At 44.1% G+C, this 24,394-nt stretch overlaps 1 protein-coding gene and 1 long non-coding RNA gene across 7 annotated transcripts in view; one reads left to right on the top strand and one right to left on the bottom strand.

Annotated features, from left to right (window-relative positions):
• The window catches only part of pard3aa (par-3 family cell polarity regulator alpha, a), a 1,126,646-nt gene that overhangs the window by 718,557 nt on the left and 383,695 nt on the right, over positions 1-24,394 (bottom strand). The window lies entirely within an intron of this gene.
• LOC140424844 (uncharacterized) overlaps positions 20,212-24,394 on the top strand; it is a 75,086-nt gene continuing 70,903 nt past the window's right edge. Inside the window, exon 1 of the long non-coding RNA XR_011947708.1 lies at positions 20,212-20,330. This is a non-coding gene — a long non-coding RNA (uncharacterized lncRNA). The remainder of the gene's footprint in view (positions 20,331-24,394) is intronic.

The raw sequence follows: 24,394 nt of genomic DNA, 5'->3' as shown, positions 1-24,394 counted from the left end.
CCACGCAGACACGGGGAGGACGTGCAGACTCCGCACAGACAATGACCCAAGCCGGAATCGAACCTGGGACCATGGATCTGTGAAGCAATTGTGCTATCCACAATGCTACCGTGCTGCCCTTAAGAACAAATAAATCTACACTATATCATTTTCCCGTAATCCATGTACCTATCCAACAGCTGCTTGAAGGTCCCTAATGTTTGCGACTCAACTACTTCCACAAGCAGTGCATTCCATGCCCCCACTACTCTCTGGGTAAAGAACCTATCTCTGATATCCCTCCTATATCTTCCACCTTTCACCTTAAATTTATGTCCCCTTGTAATGGTGTGTTCCACCTGGGGAAAAAGTCTCTGACTGTCTACTCTATCTATTCCCCTGATCATCTTATAAACCTCTATCAAGTCGCCCCTCATCCTTCTCCGCTCTAATGAGAAAAGGCCTAGCACCCTCAACCTTTCCTCGTAAGACCTACTCTCCATTCCAGGCAACATCCTGGTAAATCTTCTTTGCACCTTTTCCAGAGCTTCCACATCCTTCCTAAAATGAGGCGACCAGAACTGTACACAGTACTCCAAATGTGGCCTTACCAAAGTTTTGTATAGCTGCATCATCACCTCACGGCTCTTAAATTCAATCCCTCTGTTAATGAACGCGAGCACACCATAGGCCTTCTTCACAGCTCTATCCACTTGAGTGGCAACTTTCAAAGATGTATGAACATAGACCCCAAGGTCTCTCTGCTCCTCCACAATGCCAAGAACTCTACCGTTAACCCTGTATTCCGCATTCATATTTGTCCTTCCAAAATGGACAACCTCACACTTTTCAGGGTTAAACTCCATCTGCCACTTCTCAGCCCAGCTCTGCATCCTATCTATGTCTCTTTGCAGCCGACAACAGCCCTCCTTACTATCCACAACTCCACCAATCTTCGTATCGTCTGCAAATTTACTGACCCACCCTTCAACTCCCTCATCCAAGTCATTAATGAAAATCACAAACAGCAGAGGACCCAGAACTGATCCCTGCGGTACACCACTGGTAACGGGGATCCAGGCTGAATATTTGCCATCCACCACCACTCTCTGACTTCTATCGGTTAGCCAGTTCGTTATCCAACTGGCCAAATTTCCCACTATCCCAAGCTTCCTTACTTTCTGCATAAGCCTACCATGGGGAACTTTATCAAATGCCTTACTAAAATCCATGTACACTACATCCACTGCTTTACCTTCATCCACATGCTTGGTCACCTCCTCAAAGAATTCAATAAGATTTGTAAGGCAAGACCTACCCCTCACAAATCCGTGCTGACTATCCCGAATCAAGCAGTGTCTTTCCAGATGCTCAGAAATCCTATCCTTCAGTACCCTTTCCATTACTTTGCCTACCACCGAAGTAAGACTAACTGGCCTGTAATTCCCAGGGTTATCCCTAGTTCCTTTTTTGAACAGGGGCACGACATTCGCCACTCTCCAATCCCCTGGTACCACCCCTGTTGACAGTGAGGACGAAAAGATAATTGCCAACGGCTCCGCAATTTCATCTCTTGCTTCCCATAGAATCCTTGGATATATCCCGTCAGGCCCGGGGGACTTGTCTATCCTCAAGTTTTTCAAAATGCCCAACACATCTTCCTTCCTAACAAGTATTTCCTCGAGCTTACCAATCTGTTTCACACTGTCCTCTCCAACAATATCGCCCCTCTCATTTGTAAATACAGAAGAAAAGTACTCATTCAAGACCTCTCCTATCTCTTCAGACTCAATACACAATCTCCCGCTACTATCCTTGATCGGACCTACCCTCGCTCTAGTCATTCTCATATTTCTCACATATGTGTAAAAGGCCTTGGGGTTTTCCTTGATCCTACCTGCCAAAGATTGTTCATGCCCTCTCTTAGCTCTCCTAATCCCTTTCTTCAGTTCCCTCCTGGCTATCTTGTATCCCTCCAATGCCCTGTCTGAACCTTGTTTCTTCAGCCTTACATAAGTCACCTTTTTTCTCTTAACAAGACATTCAACCTCTCTTGTCAACCATGGTTCCCTCACTCGACCATCTCTTCCCTGCCTGACAGGGACATACATATCAAGGACACGTAGCACCTGTTCCTTGAACAAGTTCCACATTTCACTTGTGTCCTTCCCTGCCAGCCTATGTTCCCAACTTATGCACTTCAATTCTTGTCTGACAACATCGTATTTACCCTTCCCCCAATTGTAAACCTTGCCCTGTTGCACGTACCTATCCCTCTCCATTACTAAAGTGAAAGTCACAGAATTGTGGTCACTATCTCCAAAATGCTCCCCCACTAACAAATCTATCACTTGCCCTGGCTCATTACCCAGTACTAAATCCAATATTGCCCCTCCTCTGGTCGGACAATCTACATACTGTGTTAGAAAAGCTTCCTGGACACACTGCACAAACACCACCCCATCCAAACTATTTGATCTAAAGAGTTTCCACTCAATATTTGGGAAGTTAAAGTCGCCCATGACTACTACCCTATGACTTCTGCACCTTTCCAAAATCTGTTTCCCAATCTGTTCCTCCACATCTCTGCTACTATTGGGGGGCCTATAGAAAACTCCTAACAAGGTGACTGCTCCTTTCCTATTTCTGACTTCAACCCATACTACCTCAATAGGGTGATACTCCTCGAACTGCCTTTCTGCAGCTGTTCTACTATCTCTAATTAACTTCCCCAGAATGCGCTCCAATTATCCAAATACCTGAAGCCCTCCCTCCTACACCATTCCTGCAGCCACGTGTTCAACTGCACTCTCTCCCTATTCCTAGCCTCGCTATCACGTGGCACCGGCAACAAACCAGAGATGACAACTCTGTCTGTCCTGGCTTTCAACTTCCAGCCTAACTCCCTAAACTTGTTTATTACCTCCACACCCCTTTTCCTACCTATGTCGTTGGTACCAATGTGCACCACGACTTCTGGCTGCTCACCCTCCCCCTTAAGGATCCTGAAGACACGATCCGAGACATCCCTGGCCCTGGCACCCGGGAGGCAACATACCTTCCGGGAGTCTCGCTCGCGACCACAGAATCTCCTATCTATTCCCCTAACCATTGAATCTCCTACAACTATTGCTTTTCTATTCTCCCCCCTTGCCTTCTGAGCCCCAGAGCCAGACTCAGTGCCAGAGACCTGGCCGCTAGGGCCTTCCCCCGGTAGGTCATCCCCCCCAACAGCATCCAAAACGGTATACTTGTTTTGAAGGGGAACGGCCACGAGGGATCCCTGCACTGTCTGACTGTTTGGTTTTTTCCCCCCGACTGTAACCCAGCTATTCTTGTCCTGTACCTTGGGTGTGGTTACCTCCCTGTAACTCTTCTCAATCACCCCCTCTGCCTCCCGGATGATCCGAAGTTCATCCAGCTTCAGCTCCAGTTCCCTAACACGGTCTTTGAGGAGCTGAAGTTGGGTGCACTTCCCGCAGGTATAGTCAGTGGGGACACCGGTGGTATCCCTCACCACCCACATCCTACAGGAGGAGCATGTAACTGGCCTAACCTCCATCCCCTCTTACCTGACAGAATATAGCTGCTGTGTGGACTAACTAGATCTCCGCCCTCCGACTCTGCTCCCAGTCAGCTACACTTCCTGTAAACTCCTGGCTCTCTTCTCACTCTTTGCGGAAATGTCGGAAACAAAATGAAAGGAGCACCTTACTCCCTCCTCACCTAACTCCCTCGGTCACCAAACTCTCACTATCGCACTCAAAAAGCACCAAATTCAGCACTCCCTCGGTCACCAAACTCTCACTATCGCACTCAAAAAGCACCAAATTCAGCACTCCCTCGGTCACCAAACTCTTACTATCGCACTCAAAAAGCACCAAATTCAGCACTCAGTGCAAACAAAGTCTGCACTGTAGGGGATCACTTTTATACTGTGAATCTAGCCTCTGAAAAACTGGCCTGATCCAATTAACTAATTAACAAGCTCCAGCTGCAAGTGCCTAGAAGTAGAAGCCTGTTTAAAGCTGATTGAAAATTCACCTTCTTCTAAACCAAACAGCAACTTTTAAGTTAATTAACTAAATAAAAGAAAGACTAAACTTTAGATAAAAATGAAGCCTTATACTCCCTCGGTCACCAAACTCTCACTATCGCACTCAAAAAGCACCAAATTCAGCACTATAATAATAATAATAATAATAATCACTTATTGTCACAAGTAGGCTTCAATGAAGTTACTGTGAAAAGCCCCTAGTCGCCACATTCCGGCGCCTGTTCGGGGAGGCCGGTACGGGAATTGAACCCGCACTGCTGGCCTTGTTCTGCATTACAAGCCAGCTGTTTAGCCCACTGTGCTAAACCAGGCCCAGATGCGGTACAGAAACTCACCAAGGCACCTTAGACAGCACCTTCCAAACCCACAACCACCACCATCTAGAAGGACAAGGGCAGCATACACATCAGAACACCACCACCTGGAGGTTCCCCTCCAAGCCACATACCATCCTGACTTGGAAATAGATTGCCATTCCTTCACCATCACTGGATCAAAATCCTGGAGCTCCCTCCTGAACAGCACAGGGTGCACCTGCACATATGGACAGCAGTAGTTGAAGGCGGCAGCTCATCGCCACCTTCTCAAGCGCAATCAGGGATGGGCAGTAAATACTTGCCTAGTCAGTGACGCACAGATCCCATTAATTAATTTTTTTCAATCCACCTGAGGGGGCAGACAAGGTCTCAATTCAATGTTTCATCTGAAAGGTGACTCCTCGAACAATGTTGTACTCATTCAGTAATGCACTAGAATGTCAGCATAGATGTCATGCCTCTGCAATGGGACTTGAAAGCCAAAATCATCTGACTCGGGGATAAGAATGTTGAAAAAAAAGTTGCAAACAATGAAAAGAACATCGCTGGGTTACATTCAATCCTGAAACAATGTTAATAATTTGGTCAAAACTGATCACCCCGTTGCTTACTCTCATCAATTTCAAGTGTTGCAAACTCCTCTTCGGTTATTTACATTAAATTTCCTTGTCCTAACACAGCATCTTAGCACCTTCACCATTAATAATTTCATTCATCCTAAAGGTAAAATGAACTTCCCCCTCGACCAGTGTTTTTCAAACTTTTTTTCCAAAGACCCACTTTTACCAACTGGCCAACCTTCAGGGCCCATGCCATCCAACCTTCGCGACCCACCATTTTCATTTACCTGTAATGTGACAGGTGAGCCTGCTTGGGCCTCACCATTTCACTTGCTTTGTCATTCAATGTTACATTCCTACTAAGGACTTCATCTCCTGATTTAAGTTCTCACTGCAACTTTTAAACGAGGTTTGTCAGGGCAGCACGTTGGCACAGTGGTAGCACTGCAGTCTCACGGCACTGAGGTCCCAGGTTCGACCCCGGCTCTGGGTCACTGTCCATGTGGAGTTTGCACATTTTCCCAGTGTTTGCGTGGGTTTCGCCCCCACAACCCAAAGATTGCAAAGTATGTGGATTGAACACGCTAAATTGCCCCTTAATTGGAAAAAATGAATTGGGTACTCTTAAATTTATATTTAAAAAAAGGTTTGTCCTTGAACTCGCCATGCTTAGGCGTCTTTTGAAGTCTTTATACTGCTTTGTTCCCGATTTCATTTTTTTCTTTGTTGGCTGTTCAGCAGAGGCTCTGGAGATCTGTACAGAGCTAACACGAGTATGCTTTGTCCTGCTGTGGACTCTCCTGTGCAGCTCTCTCCAGCAGATTCAGTTGAGAGTTTCTGGCCAGGAGGTACATGACCAGTTTGTATCTCTGGCCCTCGCTTCCTTTTAACAAAACAATCCATCCTGACAGTTTCTTGCCTTGCTTGTTCACAGATAGTAAATGGAGGAATTTCTCCTCGGTGCACTTGCGGCAAAAACACGGACGTACAGGATGCGTGGCATCAGTGCACGTGCTGTGCGCTTGACCTGCGAGCTGCCGCCGCTTCTGGCTAGAAGAATGCATTGTTCCATTTAAAAGCTGGTCGCAACCGGCATTTTCAATTTAAAAGCCGATTGCGGCCGTTGGCCCCAGGAATTCTGCGACTGATTGGCCCACACTTTGAAAAATCCTGCCCTAGACCCGACCCGTGAACTCAGTTTATTGGTGACCGTCTCTCCTTACATAATTATGGTGGAAGCATGAATTGCATTGCTGTGGCATTACAAATTTTATGACCAAGTGCACTTTATTTAGAGTCAAAGCATTATGACAATCAAGAGTACCGCAAAAATCAAGAAATGAAGCTCCCGATCTTGGATCTATGAAGAAAATCGATGATTTGGTTGAAGACACTTCTGTCCGGTCACAAGGGTTAAACGAAGAGGCAAATTTAATCCAGAAATATGTTTTCAGTTTGATGTCGGTGTGCGTGCATGCGTGCACGTGTGTATGTGCGTGCATGCATGTACAAGGTTTTCTGCCAAGTTCACAAATGGATTTCAAGCACAAATGAATCAAAAAAACATTTTGTCAATATTATCATGTCAAAAGCTAATCTTTCATTTATTCTCTTCTTTGATGTTCTCCGACTTGCTAAATCTTCCAGCAAGCTTACACAAAAATAAAACACAGTACCAATGAAGTTCTGATCAAGAGACAAAGTGGGGCTGGGTCTGAGAATGATTCCATGTGGAACACATAAATTCTGAACCCAACATTCGCAAACTGAACTTGGCAAGTGAATAGGCTGTAGGCAAATCAGTGCTCAAATCACAGCTTCCTTAGCCCTTCCAAGGATTTTTCATTCATGCATGTATGCTCTGCTCAAAGGCAGGTCTTACCGTTATTAAAATAAAACTACCAAATAACAGAAAGTAATGCACTTCTTTAACAACTCGCTCTCAGTTGAAGAATATTCTTCAAATATTATTGCAAGTGGTAAACCTTCATCTATGTCTTCAAAGATAACTGTACATACCCTTAAATTGATCAAAATGATGCCCAGCAGATTGCACTGGTAACTTAAGAGTATTAGTGTCAAAGTAGAGCCTTATATCTTGTTGTTTGATAGTAGTCGTCAGACTGCCATTTGCTCCACAGACCAGCAAAATAGCATACCAATTTTTCACAACAGACTCCTTGCCTTCCATCGCTTTGAAGATTCTCCTCCAGCCTTCTACGAATCCTGGAGCAAAGTGCACTTTCCAGGTAAAGCCCCCATATGATGCTGATGGTTTATCAATTGTCACCAATGATGACAGCACAAAAATGCATTTGCAATTTAATACAAGCTAATAATATCTTAGAATGTTTAGATCCAATTTTCATGATAAATGCTTTCGGGTACACCTGTGATCTTTCCTCAATTTCCTTTTGGCTGTCTTGGGCTGGCAGCAAAAAAACTTGCGCCAAGCTTGGTCATTCTTTGCTCTCATCGTCACAGTGCTCCCCAGCTGGCAACACCTAGATTTTACAAAGCTTATTCTTGTGTTTTGCATGCTCAGCACCTTTTTATTTATTTATTCATTCACGGAATGTGGATATCGTTAGCAAGACCAGCATTTATTACCCACTCCTAAATGTCCCTGAACCGAGTGGTTTGCAGAGGGCAGTTAAGCGTCAAACACTTTGCTGTGGATCTGGAGTCATATCTAGGCCAAAGTGAACAAGGACCAAGCAGATTCCCTCCCCTAAAAGACATCAGTGAACAGGATGATTTTTATAACAGGTGTCATTTGTATTCCAGGTTTTATTAATTGAAATTAAACTCCACCAGCTGCCTGGTGGAATTTGAACCCATTTCCCCCAGAGCATTAACCTGGGCCTCTGGATTACTAGGTCAGTGATATACCTTGTAAAGTCTCCATAGTCCCAGACAAAGAACAAAGAAAAGTACAGCACAGGAACAGGCCCTTTGGCCCTCCAAGCCTGTGCCTACCACGCTGCCCAACTAAACTAAAATCTTCTACACTTCCTGGGTCCGTATCCCTTTTTTCCCATCCTATTCATGTATTTGTCAAGATGCCCCTTAACTATCACTATCGTCCCTGCTTCCACCACCTCCTCCGGGAGTGAGTTCCAGGCACCCACTACCCTCTGTGTAAAAAAACATGCCTCGTACATCTACTCTAAACATTGCTCCTCGCACCTTAAACCTATGCCCCCTAGTAATTGACCCCTCGACCCTGGGACAAAAGCCTGACTATCCACTCTGTCTATGCCCGTCATAATTTTGTAGACCTCTATCACGTCGCCCCTCAACCTCCGTCGTTCCAGTGAGAACAAGCCAAGTTTATTCAACCTCTCATCATAGCTAATGCCCTCCATACCAGGCAACATTCTGGTAAATCTCTTCTGCACCCTCTCTAAAGCCTCCACATCCTTCTGATAGTGTGGCGACCAGAATTGAACACTATACTCCAAGTGTAGCCGAAATAAGGTTCTATACAGCTGCAACATGACTTGCCAATTCTTATACTCAATGCCCTGGCCAATGAAGGCAAGCATGCCATATGCCTTCTTGACTACATTCTCCACCTGTGTTGCCGTTTTCAGTGACCTGTGGACCTGTACTCCTAGATCTCTCTGACTTTCAATACTCGAGTGTTCTACCATTCACTGTATATTCCCTACCTGCATTAGACCTTCCAAAATGCATTACCTCACATTTGTCCGGATTAAACTCCATCTGCTATTTCTCCGCCCAAGTCTCCAAATGATCTAAATCCTGCTGTATTCTCTGACAGTCCTCATCGCTATCCGCAATTCCACCAACCTTTGTGTCGTCTGCAAACTTACTAATCAGACCAGTTACATTTTCCTCCAAATCATTTATATATACTACGAACAGCAAAGGTCCCAGCACCGATCCCTGCGGAACACCACTCGTCACAGCCCCCCTATCAGAAAAGCACCTTCCATTTCTACTCCCTGCCTTCTGTGGCCTAGCCAGTTCTGTATCCATTTGCCAGCTCACCCCTGATCCCGTGTGACTTCACCTTTTGTACCAGTCTACCACGAGGGACCTTGTCAAAGGCCTTACTGAAGTCCATAGAGACACATCCACTGCCCTACCTGCATCAATCATCTTTGTGACCTCTTCGGAATACTCTATCAAGTTAGTGAGACACGACCTCCCCTTCACAAAACCATGCTGCCTCTCACTAATACGTCCATTTGTTTCCAAATGGGAGTAGATCCTGTCTTGAAGAATTCTCTCCAGTAATTTCCCTACCACTGACGTAAGGCTCACCGGCCCGTAGTTCCCTGGATTATCCTTGCTACCCTTCTTAAACAAAGGAACAACATTGACTATTCTCCAGTCCTCCGGGACATCACCTGAAGACAGTGAGGATCCAAAGATTTCTGTCAAGGCCTCAGCAATTTCCTCTCTAGCCTCCTTCAGTATTCTGCGGTAGATCCCATCAGGCTCTGGGGACTTATCTACCGTAATATTTTTCAAGACGCCAAACACCTTCGTCTTTTTGGATATCAATGTGACCCAGGCTATCTACACACCCTTCTGCAGACTCAACATGCACCAATTCCTTCTCTTTGGTGAATACTGATGCAAAGTATTCATTTAGTACCTCGCCCATTTCCTCTGGCTCCAAACAGAGGTCCCTTGCCTATCCTTCAGTGGGCCAACCCTTTCCCTGGTTACTCTCTTGCTTTTTATGTAGGTGTAGAAAGCCTTGGGATTTTCCTTAACCCTATTTGCCAATGACTTTTCGTGACTCCTTCTAGCCCTCCTGACTCCTTGCTTAAGTTCCTTCCTACGTTCCTTATATTCCACACAGGCTTCATCTGTTCCCAGCCTTTTAGCCCTGACAAATGCTTCCTTTTTCTTTTTGACGAGGCTTACAATATCTCTCGTTATCCAAGGTTGCCGAAATCTGCCGAATTTATCCTTCTTCCGCACAGGAACATGCCGGTCCTGAATTCCTTTCAACTGACATTTGAAAGCCTCCCCCATGTCAGATGTTGATTTACCCTCAAACATCCGCCCCCAATCTAGGTTCTTCAGTTCCCGCCTAATATTGTTATAATTAGCCTTCCCCCAATTTAGCACATTCACCCTAGGACCACTCTTATCCTTGTCCACCAGCACTTTAAAACTTATTGAATTGTGGTCACTGTTCCCGAAATGTTCCCCAACTGAAACTTCTAACACCTGGCCAGGCTCATTCCCCAATACCAGGTCCAGTACAGCCCCTTCCCTAGTTGGACTATCTGCATATTGTTTTAAGAAGCCCTCCTGGATGCTCCTTACAAACTCTGCCCCGTCTAAGCCCCTAGCACTGAGTGAGTCCCAGTCAATATTGGGGAAGTTGAAGTCTTCCATCACAACAACCCTGTTATTTTTACTTATTTCCAAAATCTGTCTACCGATCTGCTCCTCCATCTCCCGCTGGCTGTTGGGAGGCCTGTAGTAAACCCCCAACATTGCGACTGCACCCTTCTTATTCCTGATCTCTACCCATATAGCCTCACTGCCCTCTGAGGTGTCCTCCCGTAGTACAGCTGTGATATTCTCCCTAACCAGTAGCGCAACTCCGCCACCCCTTTTACATCCCCCTCTATCCCTTCCCAAAACATCTAAATCCTGGAACGTTTAGCTGCCAATCCTGTCCTTCCTTCAACCAGGTCCCTGTAATGGCAACAACATCATAGTTCCAAGTACTAATCCAAGCTCTAAGTTGATCTGCCTTACCCATAATACTTCTTGCATTAAAACATATGCACTTCAGGCCACCAGACCCACTGTTTTCAGCAACATCTCCCTGTCTGCTCTTCCTCAGAGCCATACTGGCCCTATTCCCTAGTTCTCCCTCAATGCTTTCACCTGCTGACCTATTGCTCCGGTACCCACCCCCCTGCCATACTAGTTTAAACCCTCCCATGTGACACTAGCAAACCTCGCGGCCAGGATATTTATGCCTCTCCAGTTTAGATGCAACCCATCCTTCTTATACAGGTCACACCTGCCCCGGAAGAGCTCCCAGTGGTCCAGATAATGGAAACCCTCCCTCCTACACCAGCTGTTTAGCCACGTGTTTAGCTGCTCTATCTTCCTATTTCTAGCCTCACTGGCACGTGGCACAGGGAGTAATCCCGAGATTACAACCCTAGAGGTCCTGTCTTTTAACTTTCTGCCTAGTTCCCTGAACTCCTGCTGCAGGACCTCATGCCCCTTCCTGCCTATGTCGTTAGTACCAATATGTACAACGACCTCTGCCTGTTTGCCCTCCCCCTTCAGGATGCCCGCTACCCGTTCAGAGACATCCTGGACCCCAGGGAGGCAACATACCATCCTGGAGTCTCACGTCCATCTGTGCCCCTGACTATAGAGTCCCCTATGGCTATTACTCTTCTGCGCTTTGACCCTCCCTGCTGATCATTAGCGCCAGCCGTGGTGCCACTGCTTGGGCTGCTGCTGTTTTCCCCTGATAGGTTATTCCCCCCCCCCCCGACAGTATCCAAAGGGGTATACCTGTTCGAGAGGGGGACAACCGCAGGGGATTCCTGCACTGACTGCCTGCCCCTTCTGGTGGTCACCCATTTCTCTGCCTGCCCCTTGGGTGTGACCACATTTATATAACTGCTATCTGTGATGCTTTCTGCCACCTGCATGCTCCTAAGTGCATCCAACTGCTGCTCCAACCGAACCATGCAGTCTGTGAGGAGCTCCAGTTGGGTGCACTTTCTGCAGATGAAGCCAATCGGGACGCTGGAAGCCTCTCGGACCTGCCACATCTCACAGTCAGAGCACTGCACCCCTCTAACTGACATTGCGTTAATTAATTAGTAAATTAATTTTTTTTTTTTTTTTTTAAATGTTTAAGTTACTGTTAACTATGTTTCCTAGCACTAGATTTCTACTATAAATGTGAAGGCTAAATACAGTACTCTCCGATCTCTGGCTTAGATACCGCTCTAAATTATAATTAAGTAATTATGTTTAATTAGTTTAACAATGTTTAAGTTTTAAATTTAGTGTAGATTCCCAACCAGCTAATCAGGTCTAAGCTTTACTGTGATGTCACTTCAGTTCCCCCCCTCACACACAATTTGAAAAGGTAATAAAAATAAAAATCACTTACCTTCCCAGGATGCCCTCTGGTTCTCTCCCTGCAGATTAAAAGTTGCAGGCCAGAAGAAAGAGAACAAAACAGGAGGGAAAAAGCACCTTTTCCCACTCTGCACCGAATTACCTCGCTGCACCAAATTACCAAGTTCCAATTCCCACTCTGGATGGGTCTCACTCTGGCTGTGTCTCCTTCACTTGCGCAAAGACAACCATAGGTTGCTTTTCTCTTTGAGGTAGAGAGCTGACTGGTGGTGATTTAACCTGAGGATCACTACACCGCAGGCAAGAGGCAAGGTTGAGAAAAATGGGAATTGAACCCATGCTATTGGCCTTGCTTTGTATCACAAACTAGCTGTCCAGCCAACTGAGCTAAACTGCCCCCATAGTGACCATTATGCCATTGTCTCCCTGATTCATGCCTGGCTCATTAAGACATTTGATGTTTGTATAACTTCCAGAAGCCTTTGAAATGTGTGTGACATTGGCATAAGTGCAGAAGAACCTTTTGACTATGGTTTAAAACACATTGCAGCAAGCAAGAGAAATATTTGTAACATTTCTTGACTGATTACTGAAACTTTGGCAAATATTATTAATAACTAAAGCTACACGGCCCAAGGGAATCAGCACACAGATAGAGGCTTGCAAAACCATTCTCCCTTATTTGCACCGTGTTCAGCTAACATAATAGTAGTCCATTCCGAGTCAGAAATTCATTGGTCCAAGTCCCATGCCAGGACTTGAGCACAACCTGGGCCTACACACCAATGTAATACTGAGTGAGGGTAACATTATTGTCACTTTGCCCTGTAGTTCAAGACCACCGAAAAGATTTCACGGCAACAGTTCCCATTTTATGGCAAACATTTATTCCTCAGCTAATGGAGGCAGATCAAATGGTCGCTTATTTTTCCAGTGGTACATAAGCAAATTTGTGCAGTGTACCTTCAAAACTAGTTAATTTGTTGTGATACACTTGGGAGATGTGACAATATTTTATAACAATGCATTTCTTTTTCAATTCTTGGTGATGCCTTGCGAGAAGAAAATCTCACCATTGAAAATGCAAGTAAAAACTAACAGCACCTTGGAGCCCACATAAATGTAAATTTCCAGTTCTGCCTGGTTTCTGAAGTTGCTAGCTTTGTATCTCTCAATGCCGTGAGGCTAGTGAACTGCACATCCAACATTCCTGTTTAACGTAAAGGCACCTCAAAACCAACTATTCTTTTTACAATAGGTGGACAAAACAAGCGAGCAAAATGGCTTATTTATGTTTGGAAATTTTCGCGGGATATTTGTGGGTGTTGTTGCCTGGTAACAATCCACAGCTTTTATCCATATACTAATTGTTTTCCACAGTCTTCTCCATTAAACTTATGAGGAAGCAGTATTCGAAATTTTACTGAATTTATCTGCGCCTCAATAATTTTGTCTGGTCTCTAGTTCAAATTTGCACATGTAAAATAACCTATAAATAATTAAAATTTACAATGCCACATACAATTATAAATTGTTGCACAGCCATAGATTACTGTTTAACGTTCTATGATTTTAATATTAAATCGCCACGTGTATTTGCATCTTGATATCACAATATTTTGATAAACCATTTAAGCTTAGAAGATAGATTGAAAGGCAATTGCTTTCTGCAATCTGTGGATGCCCTTCACTCTTAATTGTATGCACAAAGCTAGGAGATAGTGTTGTTTTTTTTAAAAAGCATCTGGGGACAGAGATGAAAAACTTAAAATATATTTTTTTTCTCCCTGGTGTGTAGCTCATTACTCTAGCAATACACCACAAGGGCAGATAATACATGTCCTTGAGATTCTGTTTGAATATTGCATTCACCATGCTCAATAGCTTAAAAGTCAGAAATTATACAAATATGTTGTTACAATTGAACTATTATTGGTGGATCCACATCCATATTGGGGGGTGCTCTTTCTTCTGGATTCTGTTTTTCTGCCATCTCTATATTTTTGAGTGGCCATAGAATTTACAGTGCAGAAGGAGACCATTTGGCCCATCGGGTCTGCACCGACCCACTGAATGAGCACCTTACCTGAGGCCCACACCTCCACACTATCCCCGTAACCCAGTAACCCCACCTAAATATTTGGACACTAAGGGGCAATTTAGCATGGCCAATCCATGTAATCCGCACATCTTTGGACTGTGGGAAGCACCCGAAGGAAACCCACACAGACAGTGAGAAGGTGCAAACTCCACACAGACAGTCACCCGTGGCTGGAATTGAACCCGAGCCCCTGGAGCTGTGAGGCATCAGTGCTAACCACTGTGCCACACCAGCTACGCTGTATGTAATAATACAGCATAGATGGAGGCCATCTAGCCCCTCATGCATGTGCCAGCTCTTGGAAAGAGTGCCACTCCCTGACCTTTTCCCACAGCACAACACATTTTATTCATTTCCTGAGGATGTATGTGTCTTATACAAGTATTGGGCAGGCTTTAGGAAATTAACCAGCCACAACAAATCAATGGTCTTGCACACAGAGCTCAGAGAAACAAAACACAGCACCTCCCAAAAACAGTAACACTGCAGGTTTAAATTCAGAGTAGTAGGGAACAGGTGACAAAGGAAACGGGAGTCAAAAGCAAGCATATCATGTGAAAGTGTAGCCACCTAAAATGGCTGATTCCCGATTAATTTGGCCAAAACCCGATTTAAAATGGCTAACCGAAAAGGCTGATGGGAAAAGCAGCCAACAGGGCACAACGGACAGCTGCAGACAGAATAGTGTATTCGGCTCTGGGGAAGTCGGCCCAGATCGATACCTACGACTATTAGCAGCACATCAACACAGATATCTGCAGTTTAATCGGCTATCCCCGGGAGCAATTGCAACATATTATCAATTGAATGCCGGGCCAGACCTCTCGGCGCCTGCAGTGGCCGAAACAAAGACAGGTGAACGACCACCCCCGATCGAGGAATCGCCCCATTATTGGAGCACATCGAACCCAGTGATTGGGAACAAGTCCAATCACTTGGGACTCAGGGTCAAGGGCTGCCCCGAGAGGCGGGAAGCCCCTGGGCCCTATAAATTGAGGGGCCAAGTTCAGATTAGCTCTCTCTCCCTTCTTCTCCTGCTCGCAACCTTCGCAAGAACATCGACCAGAAACAGTAAGTCTGACTCCAGCGATCGCTACCCGATAGAGATTCCTAGCCATCGGCCCGTATCAGCCTTTTGAATCCCGCAGGCCAGATCCAATTCGATAAACCATTCGTTTCCCTGACCTGGTGGGCCATCCCCAAAAGTTAAGTATTGGCCAGTAGTGGTAGGTTTTGATATAGATAGTAGGATTATTGTGTAAGTATTGATTGCTGTACATAATAAATGACCATTGATTTCAATCTTACTAAGCGGTGTGCTGACTTATTAATCATAACTCAAGCTTGAACCACGTGGCGGTATCAGAAAGATACCTGGCGACTCGTGAGCAAAGGTGACATAATCAGAGCTAATAAAACTAAGGCTAAAAAGAGCAACAAAAGGCAGATAGATGATAGAGTCTGGGAACTGTTGCAGCCAGTTGACAAGTACCATGAAAGTGGACCTTGGCAAATGTTGTTTATTCCTGTTGTTTCCTCAGCTAGCGGAGTTTCTTGGGGTCCAGGGTCCCGGTTTGTGTGCCAATACCTTAAATCAATTTCCTTTGAGGGGGGTGGTCCTGTTGGTGCACCTTACATATGATGACGTTTATCAAAATACATTTTTGAGAACCAAATAGGTTACAAATTGAAACCTGGGCTTTATTTTATTTAGCTTGTTCCATTGTTGACCTGTCCCCATGCAGTACATGACTGTGCACCAGAGGGATAACACAAAATCTAGGCAAAAAGGCAGGATTTTTAAAAAAAGCTGCATGTGCTATAAATTGAAAATAAAACTAATTGAAGGAAATTCTGTAAATACACAGCAAGTTCATTTCCATTTGAAAAATTTAAAGGACAGATTAGCGCATATAAGGTACACCAGAATTAGGTTTTCTTGACAGATGCTCATAGATTTGCTACGTATTTCCAGTATCTTGTATGGGGATTTTCACAGTAACTTCATTGCAGTGTTTCTGTAAGCCTACTTGTGACAATAAAGATTATTATTATTTTATATATATATATATATATACATACACACACACACACACACACACACACACACACAGGAACCCTAATGCAAGCGGTGATCCTAACTGCACTAAATCTTCCCATTCACTTCTGCAATACAAAATCCCTGACTTGATGTATTAGCACTTAAAAGCATCATTCTCATTCAAGCACACAATTACTTTTGTTCCAATGCTCAGCACACAGACTATCCACAAGCCACAGTCTAACCTCACATTAAGATAGCAGTGCATTCTTTCTCACATCAACACCTCCCTGCAAAAGCTCAATTTTACATTTTCCTTAGTGTAATAGTATCACTGTTTTAATTTCAACCAGATTGAATGCCAAATGATTAAATGAGCTGAGGTACAAGATTTGCAAACTGACCATTTTTTATATTTATCCGTCAGGAACATTTACGTCAGCCTACAGTTTCACTATAAATTAGTCCTGTGTCCAACAGGTCAGAAGAATGGAGGCAACTCAATTCCCTGAGACGAGAAGATCTGCATTGTAAGTAGGAGGATGGTTTAATAAACAAAATGCTGATTTGTCAGCGAAGACCAAAGAGACAGATGTTAATGACTAAGCTTTCAACCATGGACTGCATTAACTAAACATCTGCCCTTGGTGTTCACAGCTCGGATTAAGACAAACGATTTAATGCCGCAATGAACATTGATCTTGGCTACCTATCTGAACAGTTAAATCTGAACTGTAAAAAAAAATACATTGCCTCATTGGGCTTGTTAGAATATGTGAAAAGGCCTGACATCAAGTAATAGTTAATTGGAGAGGAGCTCGTACAACTTTTAACTTCAGTTAACAACAAACTCAAGTGTCACAATGTCAATGAGTCCCATGGAACTTGGAAGCTTAAAAGGCCATACCTACTCTAATCATCTTGAACAGCGAACCAAAGGTTGTATATGATTATACTCGGTTAACCTGCATCCAGTTGAGTAAAGCCTGCTGTCATTCCTCACGAGCACTTTGAAACTATCCAATCTGAAATAATACATTGAGAGAGGGAGTGGTGTGGATTTGTGTGGTGGGGGGCTTTCATATCCAAGTTTTCCCTTCCTGGAGAGTACATTTCCATGTAAAACAACAGAATTCTGATCCCTCAACCAATCATCATTCCCCATGTATGAGCCCAAGGTGTTGCTGTGATTTATGACTATGGGGACATTTTAAGGAAGCCCCATCTGTCCTCACCTGACTTTTAACATAAATCTTCAACAAGGGTTATTAGTTAATCTGAACCAGGTATGCCAGCTGATTGCCTGTCCTAAGGAGACCAGTTATAAAGCCTCCAGTGTCATTCCAGCTAACTGAGCACTGACCAGGAAACACACTATGGGCAGGGGGTTCCTGGTTTGCTTGAGTGGGGACCACAGTAAAGGTAAATGGCAGAGGAACTTCATCTTGAACACAGGAAATATTGTGAAACAAACATATGAATGGTTCTGAAACAGCAGTTTTCCAGTAATCCAAAGCAACTGACAACCTCCTGAATAAATTAAGGCAAAGCAACTGCTGGAGACTACGAACTGACCTTTGAGCAGGCCCAATTAAAATTAACTTTGTGTTGTCATTTTGACTGAACATTAGTGTTCTCGAAAAGTTAGACAACCCATTATAAATAATGAGATTCATGCAGACTATTGGGGTTTTTATTACTTTTAAAAGGTCCATGAATACATAACTGCATGAGTGTGGAGATATTAGTACAAGAAAAAAAATGCAAATCTCTTTGCATGTGTTAAAGAATTGCATTTATTATGTATCAAAGTACTTTGTATGCAGAATGATGTTTTGAAGAGCAATCAATAGTTTGTGTAAAAATCAAGAAGATGAAGGGGCAGCACGGTGGCGCAGTGGGTTAGCACTGCGGCCTCATGGCGCCGAGGTCCCAGGTTCGATCCCGGCTCTGAGTCACTGTCCATGTGGAGTTTGCACATTCTCCCCGTGTTTGCGTGGGTTTCGCCCCCACAACCCAAAGATGTGCAGGCTAGGTGGATTGGCCACACTAAATTGCCCCTTAATTGGAAAAAATGAATTGGGTACTCTTAAATTTATATATTTTTTTAAATCAGAAAGATGTACTGGCATTGGAGGCAGTCCATAGAAGCTTCACAAGGTCATATGTAGGGATTTTCTTATGAGAGATTGAGTAGGTTGGGCTTGTACTCAATGGCTTAGGATAATGAGAGGCGACCTTGTGAGACATATCGCGTTCTCAGGGAGCATGACAAGAGTAGCTGTTGAGAGGTTGTTTCCCCTTGTGGGAGAGTTTAGGACCAGAGGGTATTATCTCAGAATAAGGGGGTCGCCCATTTAAGACAGAAGTTCTTCCCTCAGAGGGCAGTAAATCAGGGAATTTTTTACCACAGAGAGCTGTTGAGGTTGAGTCATTAAGTATGTTCAAGGCCATGATCGACAGATTTTTAATCAGTAATGGAATCAAGAGTTATGGTGATAAGGCATTAAAGGGGAGTTGAGGGTTATCATATATCAGTCAGGATCTCATTGAATGGTGGGGCAGACTTGATGGGCCAAATAGCCTACTCTTACATCTTATGGTCTTATATAGGCAAATGTAGAAGCTGTTTGTGTCCAGTAAGATCCCACAAACATCAATTGTCATTTGCCGAGACACAAGGTGAACTTGCTTTTCTTCATGTTGGGCACTGGCCACAATACGGCAAAGTTTAAAATCACAGCGGAGGCTCAGTTTAAAGTCAATCACTCTGACAATGCAAGGCTCAACAATATTATACTGCAATGTCATTTTGATTCTGAACTTAAAATTTTGAAATTGGGCCTCAAACCTCAAATCTGCAACCCTGGGGTTTATTAATGCTCCAATATATTTTTCTATGGCTTCTTTAGTAGTTAGTTCATCTTACGTATTGCATACCATGCCAACTAACACCTTGCTGGCAGCAAATTAAACTCCTTAACCTGTGCTTTACTACAGTCAAACATCTGTTGAAACACTTTCATGCTGTTGTACATACCTTTCATGCAACAGCTTACTAATGAAGATACATTAAAGCCTCAAAACTTCACCACACTTGTTTTTACAGGGTAGTCTAATTGCTCAAGTTTGCCCTTTACAACAGTCCACAGCAATACCAGTTTTCCTTTAAATGCTTTTAGTGTAAATCTTTACACGTTAATTGGTAGTAATTTAACAAAATGGAACATTAATTCTGCAGTCACACTTGAAGTTGAAACACAATGCACATTGGGAACAGCAGGACATGCTGTTTTTCAGCTGTAGGTCAGAAGGTCCTCTTCATGTATTACACTCTTAATTATGTGTCCCTCTGTACTCCACCCCCATCAATGGTTTTCTTACTGATTCTGCATTAATAGTCTCTTGCTCGCTGAGGCGAGCTGAACAGAATATTGGCAAAGAAACAGTGGACAAATATTGAGAACAGAGATTCACGTCAGGTCTTAATGGCAGCAAGCTGCAATAATTAACTGTGGATTGATTTTGTGTGACTCAAAAGCATTATTCAGGGAGAATGCAAAAACTCATAATTCATCCAAACAAAAGAACCGATGGGTGTAAATAGGGTCAGAGCTTATGTTTGTACATACTCAAAAGAAATATTCACCCCACTGCTCAATTGTCTGCACTTCAAAACTTAAATATACCATACTTTGTTTTGAAAGTGCTGCAGAAATGTACAGATCATAAAGGATCCAAATAGACAAGAGCATTTAATTAATTCAATGGGGGGGGGGGGGAGGCGGCATTTAGATCATAACTCTTTATCCATTACTCTGCCTTCTATTTGCTTACTCCTGCAGCAATCAGGTGCAGGAAAAACAGGACAGTTTCTCAAAGATTGCAATCCTCAATGTGAAGCAGCTAACCTTCTTGGAGGGTTACGGTGACGTCATCGAGAGTTTCCGTAATGGCTAATGGAGCACGTGATGTGGTACTAAACTCTAACCATTCTGCCACCATGCCCCACCCCCTTTTAATAATAATTTTTATCCTTCTCACAAGTAGGCTTACATCGACACTGTAATGAGGTTACTGTGAAACTTCCCGAGTCGCCACATTCCAGCGCCTGTCCGGGTACACCAAGGGGGAATTCAGATTGTCCAATTCACCGAACAAGGTGCGTCTTTTTTACAATTAAGAATTTGTTTAATAAAACTGTTGATTTTCAACAGGCTTGTTCGGTATTTATTTGTAGGTGGTTACAAAGATGCATAAAAAGATCTGCACCTGTCAGTGCATCGTCACCACTATACTCATGCTTGAAAAGGTGCAATCATGTTTTAGCTATTTCATACATTACTGCTGCTCCAGAAACATCCCAAATAGAACTATATGGCACAGTGTGTATTTGATCTAGAACCAGAAACTAAACCAATCTTTTACAAAGTTCTACAAAGTTGTACAAATCATCTATGGAGAGAGAAAATAGAGGTAATGTTTTGAGTCCGTATGAGTCTTCTTCAGCTCTGAGGAGGAGTCATTTGGAAAGGTTAACTGTTTCTCATTCGGCACATACTGCCAGATCTACTGAGCTTTCCTAGCATTTTCTGCTATTATTTCAGATTTCCGGCATCAGTAGTAATTATGCTTTTATTTTAGTGTTCTTTTTAAAATATCTGGTCGTAAAAAACTATCAGTAAATGTACATAAAGTAACTCAATTTGTTTGTCAATGGGCTGTAGAGAAGGAAGCAATGTTCCTTACATTGTCTAGCCTCTATGTGACTCACTTCATAAGAACATTAGTAGTAGTACAGAAGTAGATCCAATGGCCCCCTAAGCCTACTGCGCCATTTAATCTGATCATGGCAGACCTTCTCCCCAACTCTACTTTCCTGCCTATGCCCTAAATCACAGAGATCAAAAGTCCATCTACCCCAGCTTTGAACATACTCAACAATGCAGCACCTATAACTCTCTCGGGTAGAGAATTCCAATGCTTCACAATCTTCTGAATAAAATAAACATCCCCTTACCTCAGTTTTAAATTATTGATGCCTTCTGCAGAGGCTGTGTTGTCCTGTTCTAGATTCCCCAGGCAGGGAAATCAACCTCTCCATGTCTACCCCGTCAAGCCCTTTGGAATTTTACCTTTTTTTGAGAGATCATCCCTCAGTCTTCTAAATACTAGATAGGTCCAATTTACTCAGCCGCTCATCATTGGACCATTTGCTAATTTGTTCCAAACATATTACAGAATAATACAGACCAGTGAGTCTCACATCAGTGGTAGGAAAACGATTGGAGAAAAATCTGAAGGAATCAATCTCCACTCGGTTTGATCAGGGACAGTCAGTATGGATTTGTCAAGGGGAAGGTCATGCTTAACAAGTCTTCGTGAATTTGTTTGAGGTGTTGTTCAGGTGTGTAGATGAGAGTAGTGCAGTTGATGTAGTTTATATGGATTTCAGCAAAGCCTTTGACAAGGTCCCACATGAAATCCAGGATATCATGTCAAGTTGGATCCAAAATTGACTTAATGATAGGAGACGGACAAGGGAGTACTCAATGAATGGCAGCACAATAGGAAACTCAGAGGATCAGAGGGATCTTGGGGTGGTTGTCCACAGATTGCCGAAGGTTAATAGGGTAATCATGTCATAGATTATAAGAGCAGGGAGGTTATGTTGGAACTGTACAGGACTTTGGTTAGGCCACAGCTAGAGTACGGTGTTCAGTTCTGGTCACTGCACTATAGGAAGGTTGTGATTGCACTGGAGAGGATGCAGAGGTGAATGTTGCCTGGGATGGAGCATTTTAGTTATGAAGAGAGGCTGGATAAGCTCAGGTTGTTTTCTTTGGACCAGAGTAGGCTGAGGGGGGACCTAATTGAGGTGGACAAGATTACGAGGGGCGTGGACAGAGTGGATAAAAAGCAGCTGTTCCCCTCAATTGAAGGATCAATAACAAGGGAGCATAATTTTAAGGTGAAAGACAGGAGGTTCAGAGAGGATTTGAGGAAAAATGTTTTTACCCAGAGTAGTGGGAATATGGAATGTACTGCCTGGGAGGATAGTTGAGGCAGAAAACCTCACAATCTTTCAAATGTACTTGCATGAACCCTTGTAATTCTCTAACATTCAAGGCCATGGGCGAAGTGCTGGGAAGTGTAGATTAGAGTAGCTTGTTATCGGGCCTCTTCTTGAATTCTGTATTTTAATCAATCATTGGATGATTTCCACCCAAACAGCTTTCATATCCACTGGGTATCCCAAACCACTTTAGCTAATCAAATATTTTGGAGTGTTGTCACGAGTTAGGACCTGTTCCTGTGCTGTATTGTTCTTTATAATGGGAGGGTCACGGCAGCCAATTTGCATTCCCGCAAACCCTTGCAAACAGTAATCTGATCATTTTTTTGGAATGTTGATCAAGGGAACATTTGGCCAGGACACACGGGATAACTACTCTGCTCTCCTTTGAAGCAGTGCCTTGGGATCGTTTTCATCCATCTGCGAAGGGAGACAAGGCCCTCACTCAGTATTGCACTGATGCATCAGCCTAGATTATTGCGTTGAATAGGGAGAGGGGCTTGAACTCACAACTTTCTGTCTCGGGTTAGTGCCATCAATCGAACTAAGGCTGAAAAAAGTTCAGAAGACTGTGGTTGAAGAGCCACGCCAGGTTGTTGCACGCAAAAGTCTCGGCTGACACTTGAGCGCACTGAGGAAGGTAGGTGCCACCTACTGTCTAAGGTGTACATAAAAGATCTGACAGCACCATTTTGGTGAAAAGCAGGGGAGTTATTCCCCATGTCCTAGCCAATCAACATCCATCAATCAACATCACAGAATAAATTGCCTGGTTGTTAGAACATCACTGTTCTGGGGGCCTTGCTGTGTATAAAGCGGCTGCTGTAGTTATTGCATTACAAAAGTGACTACGCTTCGAAAAGCATTTCCCAGATGTCAAGATTTTTTTTCCAAAAGCAATTTATTCATAAACTATCTGAAAGAACATCACAAGCAATTCAAAATGGGCATCACTGAAAGTGTAATAATATTCAGGTTATCGCCACAAATCGTGATGCACTTTGAGGTGTTTCAATAAAATGAGACGTCATATTCACCACACACATTCAATGTACGCCTTACAGCCCAAGGAGGTTCTAGACAATTTCCCTCCCCTCGGTGTACTTTGGCTGAAAGGTTTTAGACAGTGACCTTTCCCCATTGCGCCTCTGCAGCAGCTGCCCCAAGCTTTAGTGCATCCTGCGGCACGTGGTCCTGAACTTTGGAATGTGCCAGTCTGCAACACTCAGATGGGGACAACTCTTTGCACTGGAAGACATCCATGCTTTGAGCAGGCCAAAGACCATGTTTCACCAAGTTGATTTTCTTCCAACAGCAGTTGATGTTTGCTCTTTGTGTCCCTCAGAATAGACTGTGGAGCATAGTCCTGCGTCACGGAGCTCCTCAGGATGAACCTAGACAAAAATCACCTCATCTCTCTCCAGACCTTCTTTGCATTGTAGATTCCACAAGGAGGTAGTCAACGGTCTCTTCCTTGCCACAGCCACATTGAGGGCAATGTGCGGACGGGGTGAGATTCCGGGAATGTTAGAAGGATCTAATGAGGAGGGCTTTTCTTACCACCAGGCGAGCTATGCCCTGGTGCTCGTATGAAAGTTCTGATGATGAGTTCAGGGAACTATCCAAAGGGTCCACCATCTCCTTTCCTTGCAGGGCCTGGAGGACGTTACTTGCAGTCCATTGCCTGACGGACTTGTGGCCAAAGGGGTTTCTCTCCATAAACTTTTCCACGAGGGACAGGTGGTATGGGGAGTGTTCTGCGGTAGCATGGCCAGATCAATCCTTCACAACACTGGGGATAGATAGAACCTCAGCAAGTAGTGACACTTTGAGATTGCATAGCGGGGGTCTCTGCATAGTTTGATGCAGCCACACACAAAGGTGGATTAGGGTGACGTTGCGCACGTCTTTCCCCTCTTTATCTAGAGCAGTAATCTTCAAAGTCAGGGGCGCGACCCGCAGGTGGGCCGTGGCCGATTGTCAGGAGGGCCGCGGGCGTGTGTCGGGAGGACCGAGAAGTCGTCCGTCGCGGCGCTCTCGATTGTGCAAATGTGCGCGCAACAGCCGGCTTTTAACTATGCCCGCTGTGAGCGGCCTTTTTACCATATAAAAAAAATGCGGCCACACTGTGCGTACATGCCCGCTCATCG

Source organism: Scyliorhinus torazame, chromosome 6 (assembly GCF_047496885.1).
Source record: "Scyliorhinus torazame isolate Kashiwa2021f chromosome 6, sScyTor2.1, whole genome shotgun sequence".
Classification (NCBI taxonomy): domain Eukaryota; kingdom Metazoa; phylum Chordata; class Chondrichthyes; order Carcharhiniformes; family Scyliorhinidae; genus Scyliorhinus; species Scyliorhinus torazame.
The sequence above is the reverse complement of the archived record's forward strand: the minus strand, read 5'-3'. Positions and strand labels throughout refer to the sequence as shown.